Source organism: Arvicanthis niloticus, chromosome 11, assembly GCF_011762505.2.
Source record: "Arvicanthis niloticus isolate mArvNil1 chromosome 11, mArvNil1.pat.X, whole genome shotgun sequence".
In the NCBI taxonomy this organism is placed as follows: domain Eukaryota; kingdom Metazoa; phylum Chordata; class Mammalia; order Rodentia; family Muridae; genus Arvicanthis; species Arvicanthis niloticus.
In genome coordinates, this window is record NC_047668.1 from 78,463,281 (window position 1) to 78,476,129 (window position 12,849).

General features: G+C 38.8%; 1 protein-coding gene across 3 annotated transcripts in view; it reads left to right on the top strand.

Annotated features, from left to right (window-relative positions):
- The window catches only part of Fbxo11 (F-box protein 11), a 73,487-nt gene that overhangs the window by 28,974 nt on the left and 31,664 nt on the right, over positions 1–12,849 (top strand). The window lies entirely within an intron of this gene.

Below are 12,849 nucleotides of genomic sequence, written 5' to 3' on the forward strand. Positions count from 1 at the left end.
TTTTTTTTTTTTTTTAAAGAATTGTTTATTTTACGTATATGAGTACACTGTCACTGTATTCAGACAGACCAGAACAGGGCATCGGATTCCCATTACAGAAGGTTGTGAGCCACCATGTGGTTGCTGGGAATTGAACTCAGGACCTCTGGAAGAGCAGTCAGCTCTCTTAACCACTGAGCCATCTCTCCAGCCCCTGTTTCCTTGTATCTTTTTGCAAATCAACTACAGCAAAGTTTCTGAGAGATGGGCGGTGTGTTTACCCCATTCTAACAACTTTTCATTTGCTGCCCCCTCTAAACCCAAACTTCCATCCCAGAAATGAGGTCTTTAATTACTACAGATAACTAACTCTTCATATCATCAGCAGGTTAGCACAATTTCTCTTCAGAAGATTTTAGCTATTTTTTTTTTTAACTACCATGACATGTAGCTTATAGATGCCATGTCTCAAAGGGTTATCTTTTAAATTCTTCTTTGACTCTGCACTCGAGTTTCTTGGGTGACAAACACCCATTTTGTGCCCTCCCAAATGTCCATGAATACAGCTTGGTTCCTATTATACAGGAAAACACCCTTAGCGGCGACACCTTATCTCCAAGCCCTACTCCAGTAGACTCCTCTAGTTATCAAGCACTGTTTAAATACTAGTTTTCTAGAAGTGTCTTCCCAAGGATGACATGCTTAGACACAAAGTGAGATCTGAGGCTATAGCTCAGTGTTAGAGCATTTGCCATCATCCACACAGCCCTGGAGTCAGTTGGCAGCATCCCTGTAACTTCCTCCCAGTAAAGCCTACAAGGAAAGTGGTAAATTTGCCAGTGTTTATACTGAACCTTAGTTATGACCCTGTTTTATTACTCTGTGGTAGCAAGCTTTTTTTTTTTATTTCAATACTTAGAATTGTTTCCAAGTTATCAAGGCACCCCAGTCACATTAAAAGGGGTTATAGCTATTAATACAGTAGTTGTGGCATAAAACAGGGGTAAGCAAGATGGCTCACTGGGCAATGGCACCTGTTGCCAAGCCTGTTGCCATGTTAGATCCCTAGGTGGTAGAAGGAAAGAAGGGAATCTTGCAGATTGTCCTGACTTCCTCACAAAAATGTATACACACAAATATAAAACTAGAGAGAAATGTAAAAATGAAAATAGTTCTTTAGAAACTCTAGTACTAAACTTAAATGTCAGTATGGCATACTTTCTGTGAAAAGTAATGCTTTGAATCTGAAATTTCTCCTACAGGCTTATGTATTTATTGGGTGCTCAGTTCTTAGTCTGTGGTACTATTTTGAAAGGGTGTGGAGCTTTTTGAAAGTGGAACTGGGCTGTGTGAAGGTATAGCCTAGCCCTGGTTTTGGTCTAGCTTTTATCAGACATGACGAGCAACCATCTGCCACAGAGATATTTCACTATAGTTTCCCTACCATTATGGATTATAACCTCTGAAGTCACAAGCTAAAATAAATCTTTTTCCCCCCATAAGTTTTTTTTTTTTTTTAAAGTTTTTCTGTTGGTTGTTTTTTTTGTTTGTTTTTGTTTTTTTGAGGGGGGGTTGGTCATGGTAATGAGAAAAATAAGTAATAGACTAACTTCTCCATGAACACATTTATAGTAACATTGTTTTATAATCTTGTGAATCACTGTTCAACTCAACAAGTATTTATCTGCTTCTGTATTTTTGTTTCTATTATTACCAAGCATATATATATTAATACATGTATTTATTACTAAGAAACTGGCTCATGTAGTTATGTGGTCTATGGCATTTAAAATTTTCTGTGGCCGGGCGGTGGTGGCGCACGCCTTTAATCCCAGCACTTGGGAGGCAGAGGCAGGTGGATTTCTGAGTTCGAGGCCAGCCTGGTCTACAGAGTTAGTTCCAGGACAGCCAGGGCTACACAGAGAAACCCCGTCTCGAAAAAACAAAAATAATAATAATAATAATATAAAAAAATAAAATTTTGTGTGTGGTCTAGCAGGCTTGAGACCCAGAAAAGTTGATGGTACAGATGAAGTTTGGAGGCTATAGATCTTTTGGTTCCATTCAAATCTTTAGCTACTGAAATGAGCTCCATTCAGCACTATGAAGAGCTATTTATTTACTCAGTAGTTTGCTGGTTTAAATTTTTATTTTATCCCAAGACACTCTCCAAACTGATACATAAAATTAGCCATTACAACTCTACCCCCTTTCAACTTGGTACCCAAATTTCATTTCTTTTCTTTTCTTTTCTTTTCTTCTTCTTCTTCTTCTTCTTTTTTTTTTTTTTTTTTGGTTTTTCGAGACAGGGTTTCTCTGTTTAGTCCTGGCTGTCCTGGTACTCACTCTGTAGACCAGGCTGGCCTCGAACTCAGAAATCCGCCTGTCTCTGCCTCCCAAGTGCTGGGATTAAAGGCGTGCGCCACCACCGCCCGGCCCAAATTTATTTTCTTAAATCATATATATATAATCTCTGGCTGTCCTCCAGCTCACAGAAATCCACCTGCCTTTGCTTCCTGATTGCTGAGATTTAAGGCATACACTACCATACTTGGCATGCTGTATTAGAGATAATCCTCGTAAATAATCCTTGGGGTTTTTTTGTTTGTTTTTTCGAGACAGGGTTTCTCTGTGTAGCCCTGGCTGTCCTGGAACTCACTATGTAGACCAGGCTGGCCTCGAACTCAGAAATCTGCCTGCTTCTGCCTCCCAAGTGCTGGGATTAAAGGTGTGCGCTACCACCGCCTGGCCTAGATTTATATATTTTTATTCTATATGCGTTGGCATTTTCCATGTATATATGTCTTGTAAAGGTACCAGATCCTCTAGAAGTGGAGTAACAAACAGTTGTGAGCTGGGAATTGGACCCAGGTCCTCTGGAAGAGTAGCCAGTGCTCTTACCCTGAACCATCTCTACAACACTGAAAGACTACTATTCTATGAAGTATATGTATTCAGTGAATTTCACAAGCGTTTGCGAGGTTGTGTGTCTGGCAGATAAGATGCTGCTCTTCTATTATGAAAATGCTCCAGTGACATCAACCTTCCACCTTAGGCAACAGTGCCATGCCAGACTAAATATTGGTCTCCACTGCTGACAGACACTCAGCGGCACCCACAGTGAAACGAGCATTCCTTCTCCCCTTTGAGCCCAGATATAACCTCTATGCTTGCTACTTTTATGGATACTTTATTTATGAGTCCATTGGTCACTACCAGGGAAGGCCATCACTTGAGTATTTATTAAAATCCTTCTCTCCTGATGCCACCTTTGGTGGGTATTTATTTATATGTTAACACAAACATCTTGGGGCTTGCTCACTCAGGTTAACCATATACCTCTTCTCCAGATTTCTTCATTCCCAACTTTGAGTTGCATATCAAATTCCTGACCAACCACTGACCACAGTTTTTGGATTGGTATGTAATTGTATATATCTGGCTATGTTCCTTATCACTGCCCTTCAGTGGTGCCAAGAATGGAGTTGCAATACTACGTATGTCTATCCATCTGGAAGTGGTTCCTATATATTATACAGAAACAGCCTGTAAAAGCAAGCCTAGTTTTCTGCTGTCAACTGAAGAGAATTCCCCATTGAGTCACATGGGCAGCTGGGGATGGGGGATACAGCAGGAGTTAGGATCATCAGGAGACATTTCATCTAAGTTGCTGTGCCTTAGGGCTTCCTTGGGCACACAGGACAGTATCACTGCCATTTAAAGACACATTTTGCTGCTGTTGCCCTTCACCTGTCCACTGTCATTGGCCTGCATGAGTATTTCTGACTGAAGAGATGTAAATAAACATGTGTTTGTCATTTCTAGTATAATCGTTAAGTGTTCAATATGAGGTTTTCAGAGGTTTCTTGTTTTGCCCCTCAGCTAGTAATTAACAGTGTTAAGGAGCATTTGCTTGCTTATATGTGTGCGCATCATCCAGAGGCCAGAGGGATCCCCTGGAAGTGTAGTTACAGATGGGTGTGGGCTGCCCTGTGGGCACTGGGAGCTAAACTTGGATGCTTGCAAGAGCAGCAAGTTCTCTTTACCATTGACCTATCTCTCTAGGTCTTGTTTCTAGCTTTTAAAATGACCATCTTGATTTGTTTCCCAGTTAATACTTTTTACCTTTTTTTTTTTTTTTTTTTTTTTTTTTTTTTTTTTTTTTTTTTTTTTTGGCTAATGTATGCTTTCCTCTTTTTTTATATTCAGTCCTCACAAGTAGTTCCAGTACATGGTATTTTGCTGCGATCTTATAGTTGTGAAGAGTGGGTTCAGGGAGGCTACAGATGAGTCCCACTATGTTAAGTACAGTCTGTTTGAACAGTTTGTATACGAACAGAGGGAATTCTTTGACTCTGTGTAACTATTCATTAGAATTAATTTGGGGCTGAAGTGGCTCATCAGTTTACTGCTCTTGCAAAGGACAACAGCATCCACATAAAGTGACTCAAAATAAGTGCCTGTAACTTCAGCCCCGGGAGATACGGTTTTTAAACTCTGCAAAAAATGCAGTTTTACACACAAATATACATGTACACATAATTTAAAGCTATCTTTAAAATAGATCTGTCAAATTGGTAATGATCCCTCCATCCCAACAAGTTTTGAAAAGATTCAGGGACTTGGAAGAATAGTGCGTGAGTCCCAGTGTCCACACAGAAAGCCTGATGGCACCTGGAAGACGGACAGAGATGGGGGAATCTCTGGGTCTATTGATGACCTCCAGATTTCAGTGAGAGCTTGAGATGCGGAGATAGCTCAGCAGTTAAGAGTGCTTGCTGCTTTTTTAGAAGTCTAAAGTTTGGTTCTCAGCAGACAGCTCACAGTTGTCTCTGACTCCAGCTCCAGGGAATCCAGTGTCCTCTCTGCTCGTACCTCCCACATATGCGCCCACCCACAAGCACATGCACATGGGGGAAAAAAACTCTGAAAACAAGGTGGAGAACAATAGAGCAGGACATCCAACCTTGACCCTCTGGGCTCTGTGTGTATACATACAGGCGTGCATCACATATACAGAAGGGCAGAGGAAAGGGAAGAGGTTTCCCTCTCGGATGAAGAATTGGAGATAAGTCAGCACCTACATTTGGTATGAAAACTCCGTTATGAGGCCTAGGTTCCTGTTTCATCAGTCCACTCCACTCTGTTAAATGTGAATTTTATGTTGCAAATTATCTATACACCTCCATGTCTCCGTCTAGCAGGAAACAATGAGGAGGGCATTCTTTGTCTTAAGAATGTGTCCTAGAGGTCATAGGACCTAGTCTGCTCAGTAGCACGGAGGGTTTCTAGATGCTCTTCACCTCCTACGTGAGGTCTGTCACACCACAGCAGTCATTGCCACACTTGTGCATGTTTTGTTTTCACATTTCTTACTGATAGTATGGTGGTTCATATGTACAATGAGAGCTGTATGCTTGTGTTCATTTATAGTTAGGGAAATTGACATGAAACTATAAAGTACACGGGTGTTTTTTTCACTTAGATATCTCATCATGTGTTACTTTCCCTTAAAAAACACTTTGCAAAAACAGGTAGAAAGTGTGTTCTGGTTTCAGATAGCAAGTAGAGATTAATAGAACAACATGAGGATTCATACTAGGATCTGAAAAACAAAATTAAATCCCAAAGTCGTGCTTCTTCTATGTCCATCCTCCATTCTTATGTGTTAAAATCACTAATCTGCCATTGACCTACTGAATAGACTAGTTATTTACCTAGCCTTTATGGATCTATACTCAATCTTGACAGAAGCCACTTTTATTTATAAATTACACGCTATTTTTTTGTGCTTCGATTTTATTTTTGTAAAAGGGTCTCACTGTCATGGCCTGGTGTGACAGGTCGGCCTCAGATTCATAGTGATCTGCTTGCCTATGCCTCAAGTGCTGAGGTTATAAGCACATGCTAACACACCTAGTATCCAACTAACTTATTTTATGAATAGGAATAGTTTTTATGGATTCTATTTACTATAATTAGTTTGGTATTATAAACTGAGTAACAATCAAATTATATTCACATGTTTTTGTAAACATGTTCAAATTGATAACTTTTTAATAGAGGTTAGCTTAAGATTCCAGCAAATATACCTAGACCGTTGTTTGTTAATTATTTATTTAAATAGCAAACAAAACTGTAAGTCTTGTTTTAGATTTACCTTTGTGTGGAGGATGCTGTATTTCTTCTTAAAAATTAGTCTTTACTTTTGAAAAGGTTTGTACTATAACTCCAGTTAGGTTTAATAGGAATAATGGAACTTTAAATAAAATCTTTAACTTACACTTCTTGTAAAAGCCACTTATAAATCACTTATAAAAGTCACTTATAAATCACAGTAAAGCCACTTATAAATCATATTTAGGACATCCTGCTAAGCTGATGCCTTCATGATCTGAGTGTATAGAGAACACCGTAGTGTTCTGTAACTAAATTGTTTCAGACCCATATAAATGAGCTATTTAACTACAAAATAAAATATATTTTATTTGCTGTGTTATCTGCCAGCCTTGAATTAGAATTTCTTCTATAAAACCCGTGACTGATTATTTCAGGACACCCCTCCCCTAAAAAGAGGCTTAACTAGAATTCTTATTTAATAATTAGCTTATTGGGGGGAGTTGTTTTATTTTGTTTTGTTTTTAAGGTGAGTTTTCACTGTGTTATAGCCCAGGCTTACTTTGAGACCTTGCTCTTCTCCTGCCTCATTCTCTGACTACTGACGTTCTGGGGGTTACAGCCATGCCTCTGCTGGCCTGGCCACTATTGTCTGCTCTGTAGTTTGACAGTTCTTCTTACTGAGCTAATATAACAAGAGCAGAGTCACTAAAATCTTAGTTTCGATTTTATTTCATACATTGACACAGACTCGAATGCGGCAAAAAATCTTATATTCGAAACTAATGTAAAGTCTTGGGAACAGTTGTTTTAGAATTGTCTTAGTTGTTAATTAGCAGTAGTGTGTCTGATACTGTGACAATTGCTGTTATGGTAGGGTCCAAAGAAAGACTTCTACATTGTGCATGTTTTGAGATTTGGCCTTGACTTGTTATTCTCTGCCCTGTACACTAGGTTTTGATTTTCACTCTTCCTCTTAGTTCTCCACATTTTCCTAAGTTGCCTAATTTCTTTAATACCTTGGATCCGTGTTATTACTCCTTGTTTTCTATCTTAAGGACTGAATATATAAAAAGAGGAAAGCATACATTAGCGGAAAAAAAAAAAAAAAAACAGGTGAGCTTTTTCAAAACTCAAGGTACTTTTGGGTATAAATGGAATCTGATCCAGTTTTTAAACATAAGAAAAATCTCATACAGCCAGTTTTCTTTCTGATTTTCCACAGTTGCAGCTTTGCCCTTGTCAGTTTGTCAGCATGGCAGTCTAGTTTTCCGCCCTCGGGGAGCTGAGATGATTCCCACAGTCTGGCCCAGAGCCGCACTCACCTGGTTTTGATTCAGCCATCTCACACCTCCTCCTCCTCCCCTCTGTCTGTAAAATAGACAGCTGCTGCCTGGGCTGGGCTTGGCTCACCTACCCTGTGGTGGTATAGTGAGTGTGTGAGGTCAGTTGCAGTGGCTAATCTGATGCTTTTACCGTCTGCAGGCCCCCAGCGTGCGCCTGAGTTTGAGGCAATCCATATTTCCCAGTCTCAAGCTTAAAAAATGGGGTGGGGAACCCCTCATTTCTCCAGTGGAGCGAAGTAACTTTGTGGTTATTGTTTGTCGTAGCTTTTTCTGTTTTTAGTGTGTGGGTGGGAGGTGGTGCCGTGGTACCAGTGGCCGTCAGAGAATGCACAACTTTCTGAAGCTGGATCTCTCCTGCCACCTTTACATGGATTCCAGGTATCGAGATCCTCTATGCTTGTGCAGCGTTTTATCCACTGAGCTGTCTTGTTGACCCCAAGGCTAAAGTTTTGATTAATGTTGGTTGGATTCCAGGGTAAAATTTTTAATTAAGGATAAGGATTAAAATCTTCATAATATTGATAATTGACGTTTACATTAGCTAGCTATCAGTGTGAAATGGTCAGTTTTTAATATCCTGGTTATGTGGTTTCTGGCAGGAGCTAACCAATTGGAACAGTGGTAGAAGTTTTTAAATGTGTGTATGAGGACAAGTGCGTGGGTTTGTGTGTACGTATAATAAATAAATATAGGAACCAAACTGAGAAGATCTGAGTTTGCCAGTCTTGCCCAGCAAGTGCCTTTAACTCTAAACCTCTTGCCTATCCAGAAAATACTGTAATTATTTGGAATTAAGTGCTCAGAAATCCCATAACACCAAGAAACAGAAACAATACTGACTTCTGTTCAACCTAACGTTTTAACCCCTATATTCTTTATTATTGGGGAGAACAACACAAAGTCTCCCATTAAGTGTCTGTTTACTTTAAAAAATAGATGTAGATGTTTTATTTTGTTGATTTATTAGAAAAGAGAGATTCTATACTGTTGGTGGACATTAAGAAAAAGAGCATCCCAGCACTTAGGCGACAGGCAGACTGTCTAATGTGGGTCTCTCTTAAAATAACAGTATCACATGAAATTTTAATATTTTATTCTTCTAACTTACATTCTTCAGTTTTACCCTGATGGGTCCTGGGTCCCACCTTCAGTTTCAGTTAATTGTATTCATTTATAGTAACCCCAAAACAGTATTTTAAATGACATTTTGGCGCCATCTGCTGTTCTGTAATGTGAGTTCCATTTACTTTGGATAAAACTTGTAAGTAGATTAAAATACATTATTTCATATTTTTGCCCATATAAGCGCAAAATTGATTTTATCTGCCTTGATTTCTGTCTCCCATCTGACAGAGACTATAGACTTGCATACAAATATTTTTGTATTCTTGCCTCTTCTGGTTTTGAATATTCAACCAGTGCCTTTAAGTTCCTGAAGACTTTGCTTTTGGAATCTCCATGAAAAAGGAGGCTCATTGGTCCCCGTACCTCCAGTCATGTATTTATGCCTCTTCTTGTCTTTGAACGTCTAGTTTTTCATCTTACATAGGTTTGTTTCTTACCTGTAAAGCTCCACTGTTGTCCATTCTAATGAACACCTACTTACCCCATTATTCTAAACTGCATTTATTTCTTAACACCTTTTCCTCAACCCCAAAACAGGATTGTTTTTTTTTTTTTTTTTGTTTTGTTTAATTTTAAAAATTGATTTAATTATAATTACGTTTATGTGTGTGTTGTGTAGATGTAGGTATGTGTACCATGTGCTTGTTTGGTGCCCAGAGAGAGCGGAAGAAGTGCACTGAAACTGGAATACCGATGGCTGTGAACCATCATGTAGCTTCTGAGAATTGAACCCAGCTAGTCTGCAGGACCAACAAGTGTTCTTAACTTAGCTGAGTCATCTCTCCAAAGCTTTGAAACAGGGTCTTCATTTACCTCAGGCTAGGTCTCAACTCCCAGCTATGTAGCTTTAACTCCTAATCGCCCTCACATCTCTTCTATGACAGCATATGCTTATGTATAGCTTCTTTTATATAAGTCATTTCAACCACAAATATAGCAGCATGATCTTTAGAAAATTGCATGTACTATTAGGCATAATTGTCTTAATTGAAAGACTTGTGCATAAAGAGATGGCTCCAAGTGGTAGGTTTTGAGTAAAGTAGATGAATTTGGCCATTCAGAGCTTTTCCAGTCGTTTCTGTGTTACTGTTAGATATTGTCTATTGAGTTTTACTGTGGTGATCAACTTAATTTCCTTAAGCCTTTGTGGTTGATAACTGTAGATCCTGTCTTTAACATAATGATGACATTATAGTCCTTACTTTTCACTGAAACACTGTCCTGGATTAAGTTGTGCATTTGCATTATCAAGGTTAAGGATGTCTATATTGGTGATGTGTGCAAACTGTTCAAGTTGTTCAGTGATTTCTGTGTGCGTTGAGCGTAGAAGTTGAAAATATACTTGTGTTCACCTTATTAAGAATATGAATGTATGTAATAACTTTGTAATGGTAAATACGTACCAGAAGTGTATTTCCTTCTCCAGTACATAGTATTACTCTATCTCTGGCCACTCAAAAGAGATTGTTCTTAGTTATTTTGATGGACTGTTGTTGCCTTTATTTTAAAATAAAATAATTTAATGTGTATAGATGTTTTGCCTCCATGTATATCTTTGCACTACTGGCGTACCTGGTGACCTCAGAGGCCAGTACGAGGCACGAGATCCCTTGGGATCAGAGTTATGGCATTTCTGAACTGCTGTGTGGGTGCTGGAAATTGAACCCAGGTCCTTGCAGAGCAGCCTGTGTGTTTGACCTCTGAGCCTTCTTCAGTACCAGTGGGTTGTTCTGTGTTGTACTTTGTGCTGCTTTTATCCTTCTATTAGTCTTGAAAAAAATTGCCTGATTCTTCAAAGATAGAGTGGCTACTCTTTATCTTGGGGCTTCTTTTCTCCTTGCTTCTTTACATGACTACATTGCTTGATGGATCCTGTCTTCATCTTATGTCTGTATTTATTACTTAGTTTGGCTGAGTTAAGTCTGTATGTCTGCAATGTTTTTTATTGTACCTTCCCTTGTGTTTGATAGTTTAATGAAGAGCCTTACTTCCTTTGTGACCATCAGTGAAAGCCGTTGCTTTGATGTCTATAGTGACAGTTGTTCTTTGTTTTATAGTTAAAAAAAAAAATAATCACACTAACTGGCAAGTTGTTGGCCTTTTTACAGCTTTACCAAATGCCTTACATTGTTGGCTATTTCACAGCCTCCCAAGATGACTACCTGTAGTTAAAGGAGACAGTATTTGTTTTTACCTGTAGTCAGTCAGCCCTTGTCATTTATGAATTTAATTCTGTAATTTTTGCTCTTTGAGACTTACCATGAGATAGATGTATTTTGTAATCATTATTTCTGTCCCATAGGATTTTCCAGATATTATATGGGGTAATATTTAAAAAATCCTTTACCTGGGATTTGAAATAAATTTTCTATTTATTTTTGTAGTTTTCAGTGTCCCACCTCGATTATAAAAGTAGCTAATATTAAGATGTTGTTTTTTACCAGGCACGATTATCAGTTGGATAGTAATTACTAAAATATGTAAACATGACACATCTCAAAAAATTTTAAAAGATTTGTGTACAGTGTTCTGCTTGCATGTACGCCTTCATGCTAGAAGAGGGTACTGGGTCTCATTATAGATGGTTATGAATCATGTGGTTGCTGGGAATTGACGTCAGGACCTCTGGAAGAGTAGACAGTACTCTTAGCTTCTGAGACATCTCTCCAGCCCTGACACATCTCCATTTTAAAAAATGTAGTGTGTGTGTGTGTGTGTGTGTGTATGTGTGTGTGTGTGTAAGTGTAAGAGGTCAGGACATCTTTTCATAGTTCTTCCTCCATGGGCTCTGAGCATTAAAAGAATTCAGATTATCAGCCAGTAAACACTGTCATCTACTGAGCCAACTTGCTGGTCTACTTAGTTATTTCCATTTGTAGACAAAGGGAAAATTAGTAAGTAGAGTTCAAGTTTAAGAATGAGAAACTGAGGTCAGGAGATGCCTCAGTTGGTAAAGTACCTAATTCAGGTCTTCAGTATCCATGGAAATCAACTAGGCCCAGCAGCATGGGTCTGTAAGCAGACAGAGAGACCCCGGCAGCTTACTGGCCAGCCACTGAGCTCCAAAGTCAGGGAGACACTGTCAAAATGTTTTAAACAGTTTGAAAAAGAGAGGCCATTACTGTATATCTTCCATATGTGTGCACACACACAAACACAAAAGAAATTTCTGAACAGAGCAGGACTAATACCAGATTATAAACAAAGGCCAGTCTTTCTAGAACTTACATCTTTACATTGTACTGAACTATCTCCAGTTAATACTGATTTTCTTTTGTGCCCCATTGCATTGTATTTTTCTACAAGCCTCTAAAGTGTACTACTAGCGACACATGTACTTCATAATACTTAATACAGTTTGTATTTAGTGCCTTAGTTAGCAATTCAACCTATAAAACCTTAGTTGGTCATAAATTGATTTATACAATTATGACTGCTTTGTTAGGTGAAACTGGTATTTTGGGGTTTAGTTTTTGTTTTGTTTTGTTTAGAAACATTACTAGACATTGTACTGTGGTTATAGTTAACTATAGACAACTACTTTATTGGAAGAAAGAGAACAGATGGGGAAGAGGCATTGGCAGTTATCTTTTCTCATGTATATAGTCTAGGTGATGTGCCTGCATATGTGTCTGTACATCAGTTGTATGTCTGGTCCCTGAGGAGGCCAAAGGGAGTAACTGGAGTTACAGATGCTTGTGAGCTGCTGTGTGGGTGCTGGGAATTGGATTTGGGTCCAGTGTATGAACAAGTACTCTTAACTGCCAAACCATCTCCAGCCTCAGTTAAATATTTAATGCTTGTAAAAATAAAATAGGATCCAGACAGATGGCTCAGCAGTCATTTGCTGCTAATGCAGAGGATCTGAGTTCTGTTCCTTGCAACCATATCCTTCATAACCACCTGTACCTCCAGTTTGAGGGGATCCTCCACCCTTTTCTGACCTCAGTAGGTAACTACATACCAAACAGACACCCTTACCTAATAATCTTAATTTTAAAGAAAAGTATAAGAAAGCCTTATTCACATCTTGTGCCTCATAATTTCCTGATCTTGGTTATTCTTTCTCCAGTAAATATAAATCAGTAAAAGACATTTTTGGAATTTTCTACATTTTATGTGAAAATAGAACTGTGGAGGCAGGCTGTGCTGTTTCCTAAGCTGTGTTGTGTGTCCCTTTCCACGTTGGTGACAGCTCCCAGACCTCACTAGAGCACTCACGGTCCTGTTTCAGCTTTTACAGGTTTTAGTCTCCTGAATAATTTTGTGGTGGAAGTTTGAA